The sequence below is a fragment of the Nuphar pumila genome, chromosome 2 (genome assembly GCF_984573655.1).
Source record: "Nuphar pumila chromosome 2, dmNupPumi1.hap1.1, whole genome shotgun sequence".
Classification (NCBI taxonomy): Eukaryota; Viridiplantae; Streptophyta; class Magnoliopsida; order Nymphaeales; family Nymphaeaceae; genus Nuphar; species Nuphar pumila.
The window spans coordinates 85,377,710-85,397,309 of NC_143250.1; the positions used below are offsets into that span (position 1 = coordinate 85,377,710).

Here is a 19,600-nt window from a genome sequence, read left to right on the forward strand (position 1 = left end):
GAAGACATCACTACCCACTTCCATATAGGAATAGGTAGTGGTTGCAATAGGTCACCCGACCTCTGATGTTCAATCTTTACTTGCTGACATATTAGACACTTACTAACATACTCAACAATATCTCTCTTCATTCCATTCCACCAGAAATTATTCTTCAAATCCCTGTACATCTTTGTACTCCAAGGGTGAATGGAATACTTTGAATGATGTGCCTCTGCAAGCAATTGTTTCCTAAGTTCCTCATCCTTAGAGATACATACCCGCTCTCGAAATCTCAGCATGCCTTGATCGTCTACTTTGAATTTTGGATCTTTACCATTAATTGCTATTGACCTGATTCCTTCTAACTCTTGATCTAAGTGTTGCTTTTCTCTGATTTTGTCCCAAATTTCTGACCCTAAAGTCGTCTGGACAAACATCAATCGACTCGGCAGACATTGCACTTCTGTTTTTTGTTCTACAATGCTTACCAGCAGACTTGATATAGATAGTCTCGTGGTTGATTCTGCTTTTCGACTGAGTGCGTCAGCTACTGCATTAGCTTTCCCTGAGTGATACTTTAGCTCGAAATCATAATCTTTTAATAATTCTAGCCATCGCAGTTGTCTCATATTCAGTTTCTTTTGAGAGAACAAATATTTTAAACTTTGATGATCAGTGAATACCTCAAATTGTTCTTCATATAAGTAATGTCGCCATATTTTGAGTGTGAATACTACTGCAACCAATTCTAGGTCATGAGTTGGATAATTTATCTCATGCACCTTTAGTTGTCTTGAGGCATATGTGATAACCCTGCCATGTTGCATCAGAACGCAACCCAATCATTTATGTGATGCATCGCTATAAACGGTAAAACCTTCAGTGCCAGAAGGCAAAACTAACACTGGTGCAGTGGTCAATTGCTTCTTGATTTCTTGAAAGCTTTTCTCGCACTTCTCATTCCACTCGAACTTCATTTCTTTCTTTGTCAGCTTAGTCATGGGAGCTGCCAATATAGAAAATCCTTCTACAAAGCGTCTGTAGTAACCAGCTAACCCAAGAAAACTTTGAATTTTTGTGGCATTCTTGGGTGTAGGCTAGTTGGTTACCGCTTCAACTTTTGTTGGGTCCACCATCACTCCCTCTTTATTGATAATATGTCCAAAAAATGACACCTGATCAAGCCAGAACGCACACTTAGAGAACTTAGCATATAGCTTCTGATCTCTAAGTATTTGCAAAACGATTCTCAAATGTTCTGCGTGTTGTTCCTTACTGACCGAATATATGAGGATGTCATCCACGAACACCACTACGAACTTATCCAAGAATGGTTTGAATACTTTGTTCATTAAATCCATGAATGCAGCTGGTGCATTCGTCAGCCCAAAAGGCATGACTAGGAATTCATGATGACCATATCTTGAACGAAACGTTATCTTGGCAACATCTTCTTCCCGAATCTTTAGCTGATGATATCCAAAACGTAGATCCAACTTAGAAAAATAGGCTGCACCTTGAAGTTGATCAATTAGATTATCTATCCTTGGCAGAGGATACTTGTTCTTTATTGTCACCACATTTAATTTTTTGTAGTCGATACACATACGCAATGACCCATCTTTCTTTTTCACGAACAAGATCGGTGCGCCCCATGGTGATATCGATGGTCGGATAAATCCGATATCCAACCATTTCTGCAGTTGATCCTTGAGTTCTTTGAGTTCGGCATGTCCCATCCTATATGGAGGAATAGAAATGGGCGTTGTACCTGGAGCTAGATCTATCTGAAATTCGACTTCCCTATCCAGTGGAAGTCCTGGAAGTTCTTCAGGAAAAACATCCACAAATTCCCATACAATCTCTACCTCTGTGACTGAAAGTTTATCGTCATCCTCAGTCTTCATATAAGTCAAGTATCCAATCCAGCCCTTTTGTAGATACCGGTTGGCTTGAAGACATGAGATGATTGTCGGTTTTGCAAGTTTTCTAATGCCTTGAAAGGTGATAGTTGAGGTTTCAGGGTGTTGAAAACTGACACTTTTTCCTCGACAATTAATCATTGCATGATGGTTAGATAACCAATTCATGCCCAAGATAACGTCCACTCCCTTAAAGTCTAGTATTAGAAGGTCTACCAACAATAGACGTTCTTCGACTTGTACCATACATCCTTGGATGACTTCAACTATATACACTGACTTTCTTACTGGTGTCTCTACTTGATACTTTATTTTTAAAGGTACCGGTGAAACAGGTAATAGTGCAGCAAAAATAGGGGTGATGAAACTATGTGTAGCACCTGAATCAAATAGAACATGCGCACTAACACCAGAAATTTGGAGTGTACCTTCCACCACATCAGGGCTAGTTAAAGCTTCCTGCAGAGTCGTTGCATAAACTCGTCCTGGAGCAACTGGTTTCTCCCTGGGTTTTGCTCCTTCTCCCTGTACTGGTTGGGGACATTTCCTTGCAATGTGTCCCATTTGACCACAATTGTAGCATTTAATATTCTTTTTATCGCAACGACCTATATGCTTGAAGCCGCAAGTCCTATAGTTGTTGCCCTTGGAAAGCGCTCCTCGGTATCGAGGTTTCTTAGCTTCTGGTTGTTCAGGCTTCTTCCCCTGCTGCTTATTGTTGTTTTATGCATTGCTTCCCTTCTGTGGCTTCAAATATCTGTCGTTGTCTTGCCTCTTCTTGAAAAACCTTCGGGATGACGAACTAGTTTGTCCTTGTTGTACTTGCTTAGGTTTCTCATGTATCTCCGGTTTTGTTGTTCAAGCATCCCAAAACTCGTATCGAGATGTCATCTCCACCAACCTGTCGAACCTCTGAATTTTCAGAGGTCCCACCATCCTCAGAATTTCATGTTTTAATCTGCGCTCATATAGCTTGCATTTTTGCTTCTCAGTAGATACTAAAGCCTTCGCAAATCTGGATAATGAATTGAACTTTGCGGTGTAGGCTGCTACACTCATACTTCCCTATTTGAGCTTTCTAAATTCTTTTTCTTTCTCCATCCTCTCGATCCTGGGAAAGAATTGTCTGTAGAACTTGTTCCTAAAGGTAATCCAGGAAACAAACTCTCCACTTCCTAGGACATCTCTGATGGATCGTCACCAGTACTCAGCATCCCCAATTAAGTTTGATGTCGCAACCCATGTTTTTTAGTCCTCTGAGCACTGTATCGCATCCAGTGCTTTTTCTGCTTGCATCATCCATTTCTCTATTGCTACTCCTCTAAGAGTTCCGTCAAATGTGGGCACTCTCATATTCTTGAACTTCTCAGCCCAAGAATTGCTTTCTGACGCTACTTGGTTTTGACTTTGATGCAGTGAATTTTGTAATAGCTCATACAAAATTCTTTCTGTGATATAGCCGGAAGGCACACCACTACCAACTGTAGCACGTTCGTGTCGAGGTGAAACTGGTGAAGCACCTCCACCTTCTACTCCCATGCTCCTTGGAGATAGACTATCTGATGCGTGTGGAGACACAGGACCAATGGGGCTTGCAACACTTCTCCTTGCAGAGCCCTCACTCACATGCCTTGCTTGAGAAGGGCTTGCTTGTCTCTTTCTTACTTGAGAACCTCTTGATTGATATGATGTTCCTTGACGAGTCCTCATACTGTAATATGAATAAAGTGATTACTAGAGTTTACGTTTGCTTCCACACAGGTTTGCACATTTGTCGTAAGAATTTACTATTTATTAATAAAAACAATGTTTTTACAACTTTTCACGGGTTCTTCCGTAATACAACCTGTTACTTACTGCTATCACTAGGCAACCATAGGCCTTTATTACATGATTTAAACAAAAACAAACACTAAGGTGTCGGGGTACGAGGGGTGTAAGTAGGTTCTTCTTCTTCCTCGAAGTCTGAAGGAACCCTAACTGGTGTTGGCACTGCCATGTTGTTAAGAGCACGTAAGTATGCATGCTTATTCATATGTCCCCTGCCTCTCCTCAGTAAGGTCATTCCTCGAAGAGGTTGCACTGATTATCTTATTTGTTCATTCTCTATGACATTAGTGTCTCTACCTTGTTGCACCATCGACCCTTGAACACCCTCATGACCAGATGCACCGGGTTGCTTCTGACTTCTCCCGCTACTAGTAGCATTGCTCGGTCCTGCCCTATATTGGCCGAAATGAGATCTGCCGCAGCCTGAGCAACATGCTGCAGCTCCCCTACCACCTCGATTTGCCAGTGAACCTCTCCGGACGTGCCTATATGGAGGACGTCCTCGTGACCCTGGCGATTCACCAACGGATGGTTGGGGTGGTGTTACCTCTTCCTCTCGATCATTGTACCCCCAGTTGTTGATTATGACTGAAACTGAGGCTGAAAAAAGAACGAGACGTGTCATACTCCTCATTGTCCTAGTGACATCAATCATGGTCGTCATGAAGAGCGAAAGGACGGCAACCATCTGATTCATCTGGATCACTTCAGGATGCCTCTGCCTCCCATAGCTCCTACTGCCTCTATGGTCGCTCTCGTTGCCACTATTATTGTTAGTATTCATTCCTGCTAACAAGAGACACTCATAAGTTCAGGACCTTCCTATGATTCTTTTGCCATATATTCCTTTGGATGATTGTAATTATCATTCTTTTAGGACCTTCAACTTATTTCAAATTCAAACAAAATTCTACTTTTATAATCCAACTTTTTTTATTGAAACCTGGCTCTGATACCACTTGTAATGATCCGATTCGGAGCCTTTCGAGCCCGGGTTCATGGACGTTAGTTCCCAAAGGGAAATTACTCAATAATCTCAAAAACAGCTCAAAATCATGCTAGAAATTTTTTTCTTTTATTCAATACTTGAAGGTCCATACATCCATTTACAATATCATAACCATCCAAAGATAAAAGCAGAATAAAAAGTAAAAGAAATTCATACTTCTGATGTGGATGATGTGGCAGAGTCGTACTAAGTCCTGTGAGTGATGGCAGCAGTCCCTAAACCTACAGTTGCAACCAAAAGAAGGGGGTGAGTCTACAACCCAGTAAGATTCTATTTACAAATAGATACGACCGTTGCAACTGTAGTGAGTTCTAAGCTCTTAGTCTTAGTTTAGTTTGTTACTTATGCACACATGTTAGTTATGAGTTTTACCCTCTTTACCGCATCTCTATTATCATTTTCAAACACCTCTTCTACTCTTATCGGCTATTCCGAACATAGCCTCCTCGGGCGTAGCAACCCATGTAGACAACTCAGAGTCTACAATGTTGGCCAGACTTATGAACCACTCACAAACAACGTAGTCCAAACCGGCCTAGACTACAGACACAGGTGTTGCAGCAGCTCGCCGGTTGCAAGCCGGGAGCGAAGGGACTCAAACAGTAGCTAGCCGAAGAGCCAGGGTGGCTATACCTGCCCCCAAGGTGTCTCAAGGAGCTATACCTACCCTCACGGTGTCTCAAGGAGCTATACCTGCCCCCAAGGTTTTGTGGTTCATGCTTCGTCCTACATGTGTCTAGTGGGCAATGTTTTAACCCCTAAAGGTCACCTAGAAACGTCTGAAATATTCTCAGGTTACTCACGAAGTACACACCTCAACATTACCCTAGACCATGCCTCCTAGTAGAGTTCTCATCACACACCAGGTGGTCATCCTATAGACAACTTTTACTCAACATTCTTATACAATCCTAAATGTATGGATACTAATTACTTTTAACACATGTTTACATGTCTGAACTGTTAAGGATGACGACCCACCACAGATTAAGTCATGACCCTTACAATGCCTCTCCCAAGGCATAAGTGTGACATTTCTCAAGGTAATACCTACCCTGAGACTCTGGAACTCTACCCTCAATTTTCACATAACACATCAATCTCATACATGCAATCATGTCATGCCACTTTTATTTCCTAACTCAGAAAATATGCATGATCAAGTTTAAGCATCACACTTGAACTTTATAGATTCCTAGGCATGCAAAACAGTTTCTCTTTACAATAAACAAAACTAACATACTTGAAGCACATGGAATCATATATAAAGATGCCTAAACTAATTAGTATGTGTTTTAATCAACTAAGGAGGAATTTGCAAACGTTCACTTACCTGGAATGCTTAAATTCCAATTGCAACCCTTGATCTGAAAACAACGAATACCTTGTATCATCAAAATTACCAAAACACCCTTCAACTTAATTGTCAAACTCTGACTTCATTCTTTCAGAGTTTGTTCACACATTCCCTACTAATAGACTCTACTCAAGCAGTAGAATCCATGGCTTCAAGAATCACATGGATCTGACTTCGGGGCACTTAGTTATGCCTTGTAGGCGTATCAAGGGCAAAATGGTTTTTTTGCTCTTTCAATGACCTCTATGTCATCTATACTTCATGTTACTTTAAGATCCGCACACATAATAAAATTTGACCACTCAGGTCCTCAACTCAACTATGATCTGGATCATGGATTCGGTATTCTTGATCCAAACCTGCTTGAAAAGGGTTTGTCTGGATCTAAACCAGGTCGTCTAATCGAATCCATTTGAGTTTTGGGTCCAAACCAAGAGCCAAACCTTAATCCAATTTGTAATGGAAAAATTGAGTCTTCGCTACTTCGATTTTTCCACCGTACTCGATGAATCAATCGCACACGCATCCGATTTGTCTCGGTCTAGACTTAGTCGGTCTGACCCATATTGGGTCCACCTTTGGTTTGGACCGAATCGATCCCCCATTACAAACCCGACTCCATCTCCTTACTAATCAGGACCCAACTTGATCCGAATAGACTGAGACGGTTTGTCACGGTATATAGATCTGACTCGGTTCGTTAAGATCGAGTCGGTCTGTCAGAGTACTCAGACCCTGGCTCGGTTTGCGTTGATCTGGCTCGATCCAGTCATGCTCAAACCGAGCAATATGGCCGACTCATTCTGCAAAAAATACAGATTGATTCTGCCCTGTATTAATTCTACAATAGTTCTGGCAACACCATTGTTGCTGAACTGTTGCAGCTTCTGCAGATGGGCTGGTGCATGTGGTGATGAGGGCGGCGATTGGACATACTGCCTCCTTGCGACAGCCGATCCTCCCCTCCCTATTTTTGTCACCAACGAGAGGCAACAACAGAGGGGAAACCCCTCTGTCGTTCTCCTTCTTATATTGCAAGGCAGGGACAGGGTTCTCCCTGTCCCTGTTTTGTTGAACTCGCCAGCAACTGTGAGGTTGCTGGCGACCCCCGTATTTAGACAACCAATGAGAGGGAGAGGCTTATCTGACGGCGATCGGCGACGGCTGCAACACCTCCTTCTGATTCTCCCTTCACGCTCCCTCTCTGCTCCTCTGGTGATCGAATAGGGAAATGAGAGGAGGCCCCCCATGGCTTTTATAGCCGTGGGGGTTCGTCAGTTACCCCCTCCCTCCTTCTGCATTAACTGGGGGCAGCCCGCTTCCTCTCCCACAATCTGCTTCATGGGAGAGGAAAGGGTGTCGTCCCCATCTCCTTCTGTAACCCCCCCCCCCCACACACACACACACACACGATGCGGGGGAGCGTTACACAAAACGAATTCAAATTCTCTGCGGAGATAACGAATTCCTGTAATTCATCCCCGGAGCTCATCACCAGATCCGAAAGCTTGGGGGGCTCGGCAGCCATCCTGGTCACTCCATTCAAACCTACCATGCTGAACTGAACAAGGTTGGGGCTCCGAATCCCTAGGCACAAATTCCCCCAACAATGATCCAATGCCAAATCCTTCAAACACCCACATTCCAGCACCAACCTCTTGTTTGTCTCGTCATCGATCTTGATGCTCTGGAGCATTATCGATCGCAAATTGGTGCATCTAGTGAACTCGAAATTGCGTCTGAATGTGCATCCCTTGAGCTTCAAATTCTTCAGTGACCCGCAGCGAAACAGACAAGGGTGAACAGGGTAAGCAAAATTGTCGTAGTTAAGGAACTCGAGCATCTGGATTCCCTTCTGAACAAGGATTTCGATGATGGAATCATGGTGGTCGAAGCTCTTGGCATCGTGAGAAGAGGCCGGGATGACCCAGCAATTATCGATGAAGCCGCGATGGGACAAAAGGATTCGGTGGGCGGTTTACTCCCATCTCGATCTTGTTTCCGTCGAGACAAGAGGCCAAAAATCGAGGTCGGAATTGGGGACGAGGTGGTGGTCGAGATCGAGGTGGAGGGTGCAACCCCAGGAGCGAGAGAGGGCGGACGGCCTCTTTGGTGGAGAGGAACGAGAGAATGTGGCTTAGGATGGGCTCTGCGTTGTGCCTTGTTTCTGGTTGATGCTCTATCTTCCATGGTGTGTGTGTGTGTGTATATATATATATATATATATATATATATATATATATATATATGTATATATATATATGTATATATATATGTATATATATATATATAGAGAGAGAGAGAGAGCCCAAACAAGATCAACATTATCACTAGTGAAAATCAACAAAATGTTAACCCATGAACCGAACAAAATAGAAAACAAAACTAAAATATAGAAAAACAAAAGCTAAAGAAAAAGAAACTACGGACAGCTAGCAACAAACAACAAAGCCAAGATCCGCTGGATTAGAAGAAACCACCGATGAGTGAACGTTATTCAAACAGAAGGAGAGGTCTTTAAGATGCATACGTAGAATCGCATATACATCAACCAGGATTTTATGGACAAGATTATTAAGGATGACCGAAATTTGACGAAAAGTAGCATCATTGCGTGCCATCCAAACAAACCACCAAGTAGTAAGCAACCATGTCTTCCAGATCAGTCTCCACGGCTTGCATTGTCTAATTTCAATAGGGCCCAAGAGCAGATCAAGCGCAAAAGACTCCTCTTTGACAATTACGTCTGAAGATCTCCACGTCCTATTAAATAGGGCCACAAAGATTGGGCAAGACCAGAATAAATGAAAAGTAGTTTATTCAGCAACTTGACAAAGCACACATCAACTTGGAAACTGAAATCCCAACCTCTTTAAATAAATGTGAGTCTGAACCCTATCATGCAAAATTAACCAAGCTAAGACCTGAGATCTTGGGGAAGGGCCCTTACCCCATAACACACACTCAGGGAACCAATCTGCCCCTGGGGGGAGCAACGATCTATACACTTTGTGGGTGTGAAACGCACCATTTGGTGCAATCGCCCATTGCAACCACTGATCATAATTTCCCGTATCTCCATTTTGATCTCTGAAGGACAATAAGGCTCTCAGCCACATGCTTCGCAAGTGCGAGATCGCCAACTTCCGGGTTCCATGACGAAAATGAGATAAATCAGAAGCATCATACTTAGCATGAAGCAAACGAGCACATGGAGAACCTGGTTGATGGGCCATCCAACATTGCTTGGCCACAAGAGCAATACTCCTCTGTTTTGGAGCAAAAACACTTAAGTCAGCCATACGCCTAGGTAACACCACCGTTCGCCAACAAACCAAATGGCGCTTATTCTTAAGTTGACACCCAGACCAAAGAAAATCCATCATTAAACGACAAATCTGCTTCTCCATGCCCACAAGCCTCACGAACATTGACATGAAAAATCCAGGGATAGAAGAAAGAACATGTCTGATTAAAGTCAGACGGCCAACGATGGAGAGATCAGACGCCTGTCATGAACAAAGCTTGTTTTTCACTTTTTGAATAGTTGGAGCCCAAGCAGCAGCGGAAGAGAGGTGCTTCACTTGTAACGGCAGACCCAAATACGTCATCGGCAACTCAAAAATTACTCAATTAAAAATTCGTTGACCTGCTGCAAGCATAGGAGACTGAACATTGAACATAGTAAGAGAGCATTTGCTATCATTTAGGGAAAGCCCAGAAAGAGAAAGAAAGAAAGAACCGGGGCGGGGGCGGGGGACAAGGTCTCCACCCCCGCCCCATTTCAAAAACTTAACCTTCATCCCCGTGGCGGGGGACACTTTGGACCTCCACCCCCGCCCCGTCTCAAAATAATAATCTCTATCCCCACCCCCACCCCCCGCCACGCCCCCATCCTCGTCCCCATCCCCGTCCACATGAAGATTGCATTTTTCTTGCCATTTTTAATAAAAAAATATGCAATGTCTAAAAATATTTGCTTCTCTGTTTGATCAAGTCCATCATAACTTATTTTTAAACTCTGATGAATATCTTTATGTTGATTCTTTAAGGTCTTCAAGATGCTTTCCCATTCCTCTATATTGTTTTTATCAAAAAACAGTGAGCCTAATATTTCAAGTGTTAATGATAGCCCGCCGGTACTCTGCACAACTTTCTTAGATAATTTTTTCAAACAAATTGAGTTTAGTTTTAATCAAACGCTACAATATTTGCTAATTGAGAGTAGAAAACAAATTTTAAATAATGTGATCATGACTTTATGAAAGCTTTTTAAGATTTTCAGTGAAAAACAACCTACAAAATACCAGAATTTCATTACTTGAAAATTTGTATATTTATGTCAAGAAAAAGATGATCTAACAAACTATGCAAATTTGATTGAAACAATTAACGGGAAAAGAAAAACTGTAGTCGTTTCACCATAATCTGAACATAGAACAGATAAAAATCAGATCCCAAAAAAAAAAGATTTTTTATGTGCAACCTCAACCAAAAGATGGTGAATGGTTAATGAATAATCATTGTCACGCTCATTCACAAAATTCGATATCATCATTGATTACACCAACATAAAAAATCAGACAAGAAAACTTTAGGTCGCAGTTGGTTGCACACATTTATCGTACCAACAAATAGAAATCTTGATCCAATGCAATTTTAAAGAAAATGGGCGCACCCAGATAGACCCTTCAAAATCCCACAGAAGCAACAAAAACAAATTAACGGAGAGAGAGAGAGAGAGAGAGAGATCAGATGGTAGTGCATGTTATAGATTCATCACTCTGTTACAAATTTGATTGGGTTTAACCATCATCACGTCTCCCCAATTTAGTACCCCAAATTGAAAAAAGATGTAACGTACAAAATGAAGAAACTCGCACAAGGAAATAGAAAAGGGCGAAACAAAAAAAGACTGAGATATGGTAATCCTTTCAAATGTACAGAACTCAGGGTTAGATTTTCTACTTCTACATAATAAAAAGGGCTTCTGACTGCAGCTTCTCAAAGATGGTATAAAAGAAGAAAATGAAAATTTACCTTCTCTCTCTCCTTTGGGCGGCAACGGTGAGTAGGGATGATACAGTATTTTGTCTAATAAGATTTAGGGTTAGTAAGTTAGTAGTATATATAAACATGGTTGTTTTGTAATTTTATTACTTAACTTAGGGTATTTTAGTAATATTATTAATGGGGGCGGGGCTGGAGAAAGTGTAAGTCCATCCCCTCCTCCATCCCCGCACGGGGATGAATTTTAACCTTCATCCCCGCCTCCATCCCCGTTTCATTCCCTTCATCCCCGGTCCAAACGGGGCGAGGCGGGGCGGAGCCCCATTGTCCACCGGTCCACTGCCATCCCTACTTGCGAGGGAAAGACAAATTAAAATCAGGGTTTTATTTATTTATTTGTTTGCTGGTTATCAGAAAAATGTGTGTTGGGACCTGGGCCCACTCGGTCCGGTGTGTTGTTTCTGGCCGTTGAGTTTAGGGCTGAGTGACAAACTTTTATATGTTTGAAAATATCGGGATGTTTTCAAATTTTTTTTGGTTTTTTCTTTCTTTTTATTAGCAAAAGATGAACAAATTAAGAAATACAAATATAAGAGAACAAAAGCGTTAAATATTATGTACTAAAAAGATAATCGATCTTTGACTAGATTATTATGTCGACATAAATATAAGAACAACAAAAGATAATCGATATTTGAATATATATTATTATGTCAAAATAAATGTAAGTATCACAATAAAACCCTGATTTTTTTTGTATCTAACTATGATGATGCGATATTTTGGCTGTTTAAAATGGTGGATAAAATATCTCAATTTTTCACGATGTTTTCAAAACATCGCAATGTTTACCACGCACTAGTTATAAGTAGTGATGTTCATACTCTACTCAGTTAAGTATGTAAATGGTTCGGACAAAGTTGGATATGGATATGTATCGATTCTTACATAAACAGACTAGATAAACATCGGTGACCTTGAAAATAGTGTGAGCGTATCTTGATATTTTTAAATGCCCACATAATGCTGAAGAACACAACTTTAAACTATCACCTATCTGAAATACTACCTTCTTATCATGATCTTAACAGTAACACAAATAATTTGTAATATTTTTATAATGTTTATGTTTTTCAGTATTTTTTATAATGTTTTATTTTCTAAGAAAAATCACAATTTCCAAAGTATCACAAGGTTTTTTCTCCACCAAGATTTATCGGAGGATGAAATTTATGATAATGTCACCTAGAATACGCGAAAACAAAAGGAAATCTTACATACTAATCCTGAAAAACTTTAAAAACTTTAAAAAGAATAGAGAAAATTTCTCAAAAACACACTTTCATGGCTAATTAAAAAGAAGCTAAAGTTTACTTTCATCAAAATTGCTGTTAAGTTTGTGCTGCAATTATCATTTTGACCTCAAAAAAGGGCTTTAGAAGCAAAGAAAAATTGAGGGTAAATAGTAATTTTATCTCAAAATTCAACTTGGATTTTCGATCGAAGTGAAAATAACAAAAATGAATGTTTGATTGAGGGATCATAAGTTTAGGCGTGTTTTTTAACAGTTTTGAAATCTTATGTATCTTTTTTTTTTAGCTTGACTGCGTTTTTAAAATTTCCCAAAGGAAATCAGATTCTCAAAAATATTCCAAAGATTTGTACAATTGACAGTAGAACAAAGATGAAGACTTTTGAAATAAGTTGCATGGTGTTTAACACGTTTATTTTTCTGGCCCAGCAATGCCTTGTAAACTTTTGGTTTCAATCTCTATCCTTTTTTATTCGACTATGATTTCTTCCAGCTTGCTTTTGCTTTGAGGTATCTTCCAGTTTGCTGTTCATTATTCCATAACATATCAGCCCCGATTTGGATTGCATACATTTTCATTACGTAATAAGAAAGGTTCATTCCAATGCATGTAAATAGATACAGATATTGAGTCTTGGGAAGTTACATCCCATTTAAGATTAGAAAGAGGCTAATGGAACTTGCATTTTATATATCTATCATCATTTGTGGTGCCATACTTGTTTCGGCTTGTATTGAATGAAAAAATAAGTTTGATCGTGCATCCTTTGTACCTCTGTCTCATGAGAATCCGACACACGATTTTAAGTGCTTGCAAACCTGCCCTTAGATTTGTATGCCAAACATTGCAGAATAAGAAATTGTGTTTTGAATCATTGGAAGCCGTTTTCAGAAAGTGAACATGCTTATACAACGCACAAGAGAGGTTTTGGGACCTCTTTAGTTTTATTTTTTTCGACAGAGAAAGCTGGGTTAGGCAGAGACCCCCTACCAGTTATACAACCATACCATTTGGGGTTCGAACTTTCGACGCCCAACACAAGGTGACGTGCAATAACTGCTCCTGCCAGACAAGCGGAGACCCCATTGGTACCTCTTTAGTTGGTCCAACACAAAATGCTAAATGCAGGAACCCTTTCTATATTCTTTAAACTTTATCGCATTCCACCGTTACTGCTAGCTCCATTACATCATACAGCAAAGGCATCACATCTTTTTATTATGTAAATTACAAGACCGCAACTAAAAACTGAAGCACACATCTGAAACAATGCACATGGTACTTGAACTCTATTTATCTGGAACTGCCTATTAGATGTATTTGGTATTTTAACTCTACCAATCTGGAAACTGATTATTAGATGGATTGCTCGAGTGAGAAAGGCTATCTGTTCAGGCAACCCATAATGTTTTCATTTAAACTACAGAGAATACTCATGCAAAGGGGTGCTATTACAGTTTCCACAGTCTGCTTCCACAGAGCGAACACTCACCAACTCTAACAAGAAGAGATTGTTATTGCGAGTAAGAACAGGTCGAGCATAAATAAGTGGTGGTGATGAGGATGGTCCTTATAAAGCAATGCTGGGCATGATAAAATAAGAGACACATCGCATAGATAGAGATATCACTTCAGAATCAGGAAAATTAAGATATGATGTTTGCAACTTGAAATGTTATTCATACATGCATAACAAAAGCCTTAAAACAAGCATATGCGGATAAATTCTCTCCCTAGTTAAATCTTAAGAATGAGCAGAACTTTTGCTCAAAGTGCAATATGCAGCTCAGCATGCCATTTCAAAGACAATAGAGACTAACAGGACATCTTTCCACTAGAATGGCATGTCAAAAACAATAAATTACGTCTTTTTCTTTGTTCACGTACTTTGTCTTCTCTCTAGAGCTACCTAAAGTTAGGTGGTCTGTTAACAAAGTGACAAGGCTACTCTTGCTTAAAAAATAACATAAAGTTGGAATTCCTCCAAAACATGCATGGAGTAACAGAAGATAAGAGAGGTAAATAATCCTTGAATTGATAAACAGAATCACAAGGAGAGGCAGCAGGCCAAGGAACATAGTAGCTTTAATCCACTAATTAGCCTGTGCAGCAAATTGCATTTTTTTCTTCTCAACCCTTGGACTGGCGTTCCAATCTCTTCATATCAGCTTTTTTACTTAACACTGAAGCATAGCAGAAATTTAGTTGATTAGGTGCTGGTGACTCTGCCCCAAAGGGGTTTGGCGTAGTGGGATGGGACCTAGGCCACTAAGCAGGTGGTCTAGGTTCAAATCCCATGGGCGTCACTCCTTGGGCAAGCCGAAGCATGAAACTCCCTGGGGGCAAGGAGTAAGCCCACAGAGTTTTATGCTGCCAGGACAGTGACCATAAGGCAGACAGAGCCAGCACAGCTAGGTCTCTGATCCTGGGGGTGGTTTCTCCTTGTAAATATAAAAAAAAATGTGCTGTTGACTGATATCTTAGAATAAGATCAAAGTGTAGCAGGAATTCACAACCGTGGGCATCAGTGTGCAGGTTTCCCCTTTCGTCAACAAATATTTTAACTGCTATGTTTAATGTAACACAAGTAGGAATACTTTCACAATGCCTTTTGAATTCGTTTAAATATAACAAGGATACATTGGGAATCATCTTATTAAGTCAAAATAAAGATGAGTTGTTTTGTCATTCGCCATTTAGCCTTTGGATATCCATGTAAGATAAGTGACAAGATTTGGCAAACTACTAGAATAATCCTAGCAACCTTAACCATGGGTCGGATATCCTTTGTTTGACTAAAAGTCGCAAATCAGGGATCTGATTCATGATCAAGTATTCTGGCAATAGGCTTACATGATAGTCGCAAAAATACTAGAGAATTGAGTTCACATAAAAAGATAACTAAGTTGATGGCAAAAGAGTTTCAAGTTTTCATGATTTGCATGGCCACATTCTGGTTATTCCTCTAAAAAATACTTCACAAAATAAAATTATGTAATTGAACCTCTAATGCCTCTGTTATGTTAACAAAAAAGAGTAACAAAATGAACCAATATGAAAACTTCAAACTCTTGACTAACATTTTGAACCAGTTCAGACTAGAACAATAATGGAGGTTTCCAGACAACGCTGAAGCATGCAATGTAAGCAGACAAGACCAAGAGCATAGGAAAGCTACCTTGTAGCCAAGCACACCAAGACTTCAAAGGTGTCACAAAAGGACGACAAAGCTGTAACTTAGATATAGTTGGAGACAGGATGACTTACCATAGTTATACTAGTAGTGTGTTGACAACTCAGACAGCCAACTCTCATACCACCAGTTACAGAAAACAACAAGGACTTGGAGAATTTGTTGGAAGACTTGGTTGAGTCAAATGAAGTGTACAAAATGATAAATGCAATGAAACAAAATTTCAATAGGTCATGGTAAAGTCTAAACAGATAACCAAATGACCAATAAGAAAAACAAGGTTAGGACAAGTTCAAATTACACATAATGTAGTGAATAACAAAAAGGTCATGGGGAGGTTGACTTTTGTCATGTCAAGTGACATAAATTTGAAATCAACTTATCATTCCCTTTCATATGACAATAAGACATGAAGCAGATGATGAGTCAATATCACAAACTAATCCGATATGGCGCGAGGATGATCGGAAAAAACATTTCTTTCTGAGGACAGCAACTAAAAATATTGAGCAAAGATCAAACATTGAGTAATGCATACAACAAACAGCTCAGAACGGATCCTGTGCTGCATTTGCTTCAGATATTTCATTCAAAATAAACAGCTCAGAGCAGATCCTGTGCTTCAATTGTTTCAGATATTCAAAAGTCGAATCCGATGAAATGCAAGTCTTGAAAGTCATGCTCATCAAGCATAAAATTATAATGAAGTAAATTAGACATTAATGACATAAACAACATCTAGTGATCTCCCCAGCCTAATTTTCCATATATGGGTTATGACAGATATCCAAACGATGGCCTTTTACACATCTTCTTCGGCTTTGAAGTCCTTGTTATATGGATTGCTGCAGAAAACATTTTGAACCATCCTCTTGGTGGACAATGTCAACACAAAGAACGTTTGAAAAACATTTATATCTCATGCCTTTCTACAACCTCTATGGCTGCACAATTACCATAGTAAATCAATAAACACATCATATCATTACTGCAGTTTGTGATAAATATCCCACAACTTGAGTTCTCTCATTTTTCATGCAAGCATTATCTCCAAATGCATTTCTTCTAACCATGATATGTCATTGTGTCAACTTTGATCTAACAGATGACATTTTCAATGCACACCATCATCCTTACATCAACTGTAACTTTTATGCTGATGATCACCAGAAAAAGGACCAAATAAACTATTTGAGAAGAAAGTAAAATGAATAGGCTATTCAATCCAGAAAATTCAGAAAACCCAGATATATCAATTCTTGGAATCAGAAGCCAAGACATCAGCAAAACCCAATAAGTGCTTTCTAGAACTTTTGTTGGCATATTAGGAAATGTATTTTCCATTATAGCAATTAGCAACAGCAAGATGGGATTACCTACATGCCAAACAATTTGATCTAAACAATTAATTTTTGCAATTATGTAAAACACCAAAAGTGACCATGATGACAGACAGACATGGCAAGATTAAACCTCTAAATAAGCTATTGTTATTGTCCAGAATCGGGCCCGGTTTGTCAGGATGTTCTTTTTTTTCGGGGGGACTTGATGTTTCATTTTTTGGTTCGAGGTGTAGTGGGTCTTTGGGATGGGATATTAGGTTCCTTCATTTTTGAAGAATTGGGTTGGGACTATACGGGTAAGGATCCAAGAGTTGTTAGAACTTGTAATATGGCTCATATTGTGAAAGACGCCCCAGGGCTCATGCTCCAAACACAGCTTGTGTGGGGTCCAGTATGCTGATGTGCAAGTTTATGTGGTTGAGGATAGAGTGAAAAGTCAAAGGACACATCTTTTTTCTATTCAAGCAAGGGAGGAGGCTACGGGTCCCACAGGGAGGACACATGGCACATCAGGAGAGCTCCCTACAAGAGGAGGAACATCTCTAATCTATAAGGACACATGGCACCAAGGAGAAGGAGGAAAATGAAGGTGACTTCATGGAAGGAGGCTCAAAGTCAACATGGTGGGGGCCACCCCCATGTGAAGAAGAAAGGAAAGAAAGAAAGGAAAGGAAAAGGGGGGTGTCCCCTACTTTCCTAAATCTTGGGTTGATTTTTTTCCCCTCTCTTCTATTTACTATTTTGCCTAAGGATGATATTTTCTCCCTCTTACTTGCTATTTTGTGTGTTAGGGTCCACCATTAGTATTTGCTTATTGTTTTGAGTAACTAAATAGAAACGGGCTAAGGACTCCTCTTCCTAGTCTAGTTTTGACTGTCAGTTAGGATTTATTTTATTTTGGCAGATAGAAGGTTCTTTGGGTTTATGGGTCAGTATTTGCTTTTTGGATCAGAGATGGACCCCAAACCTAGGTCACACCCTATATAAGGTGGTCCAAGGTTCCCATTTACATTTTATGGAATTATTGATTTGGTCTCTCTCTCTCTCTCTCTCTCTCTCTCTCTCTCTCTCTCTCTCTCTTATCTTTCTTATTTCTCCCTCTCCTCTCTCCCCCTCTCACCTCTATGATCTCCCTCTTATTCATGTAAGGACCAGACCCCCAAGGGTTGGTCGTTTATTCTCGTAAGAAGGCCCAAGTTTTTCCGACATCCCGACCGTGCGGTCTTGCTTTCCGTCGATCCAATCGGCATTGCTGAATTGCAGGTCATGTGTCAGAGCTGCAGAACATGAGAGATATCATCCCAACCTGCTACAGACCTCCAAGGTACCACTAGGATCCTTCTATAACCTTATATCAGCTTCTACCTAATTTCTGAAACATAAAAACTAAAATTGCACCTTATTGTGTACCTTATTTGCATAAACTGAGTCCTCTGAACCTACTGCAACCTTCTCTTCTACCCAAAAACTATACCAGGCCTTTCAACACGTTCCTAGACCTCCCTAGAGATTCTAGACCAGGTCCTACACGTTCTGGACCTTAAGCCATATCAAATTCCCCAACCAAGCCCAAACCGCATTAGTTGTTTAGCCTTGTTTTCACCTGTACCGCCTCGTTCGCAACAATGAGGAACCTCCGGCCTCTCCCTCACCATGTCAACCAGGGTACAGACCCTACTAAGCCTTCTTCCGATCTCAACGTCGGCTCGTCTAGCATGAGCCTAAAAATTTTTATGGGCACAACAGATTGGTATCAAAGCAAACATCAAGATAACATGGAGGGACCTCATTCTTCCCATGCGGAGAAAAATAAGGAGATTCGGCAGCATGCCGAACACACTTTTGTGATTGTCGAGCAAACTCAAGTCGAGCTTTTTCAGCAATGTCAAGAGAGCATGAAATGTTTGGAGCACATCGAGAAGGTCGTAGCAGCCTTGGTTGCCCTCCTCAATGCCATCCCGCTCAACACTCATTGCAATTGAAACTTCACGTTTGTCGAAGGCCACATGAAGGACATAAATGGCTCGATTCTAGGGGAGCCGCTACACGATCATACACGAGGTATGGGTCAGAAACACCGATTTGAAGTTCCTCATTTTTCTGGTGAGAACATGTGTGAGTGGGTTTTAAACTCAAGCACTTCTTCACATGCCATAATGTGCCAGAGGAAGCACATGTTGCCAAAGCGATCGCTTACGTAGAGGGTGGCGCCCTTTGTTGGTACGAGTCGTTGGACATTGTACATGGCAAGCCCACATGAACTGAATTCGTAGAGCATGTTATGTAGATGCTTGGGCCCACGATGCTGGTTAACCATCACGTGGAGCTCAAAAACCTCAAGCAACGAGGTAGCTTGGATGATTACCAAACCAATTTTGGAAATCTTGCTCCTTGTTGACGAGGAGACCTTGCTTGGGTCTTATATTAGTGGTATGTGAGAGGACCTTCGTATTGAGGTCCTAGCTACAGCCGTGAGGAGTCCGGAGGAGGCCTATAGGGTGGCTAAGCTCCATGATGAAAAGCAACAACAACTCCAAGCGACGTGGAAGTCGAATCGGCCAACCGATCTCCGCATATGCTCTTCGAGTGACACGCCCAAGCCGGATCCGTTCAAGAGAGCCATGTCAACCCCTAAAGTAGA

At 40.7% G+C, this 19,600-nt stretch overlaps 1 non-coding gene across 1 annotated transcript; it reads right to left on the minus strand.

Annotated features, from left to right (window-relative positions):
• Positions 1 to 10,845: 10,845 nt before the first annotated feature.
• LOC149845917 (small nucleolar RNA Z195/SNORD33/SNORD32 family) lies at positions 10,846 to 10,926 on the minus strand. Its single transcript, XR_016430674.1, has one exon. It is a non-coding gene; the product is annotated as a small nucleolar RNA Z195/SNORD33/SNORD32 family (small nucleolar RNA).
• Positions 10,927 to 19,600: the final 8,674 nt, after the last annotated feature.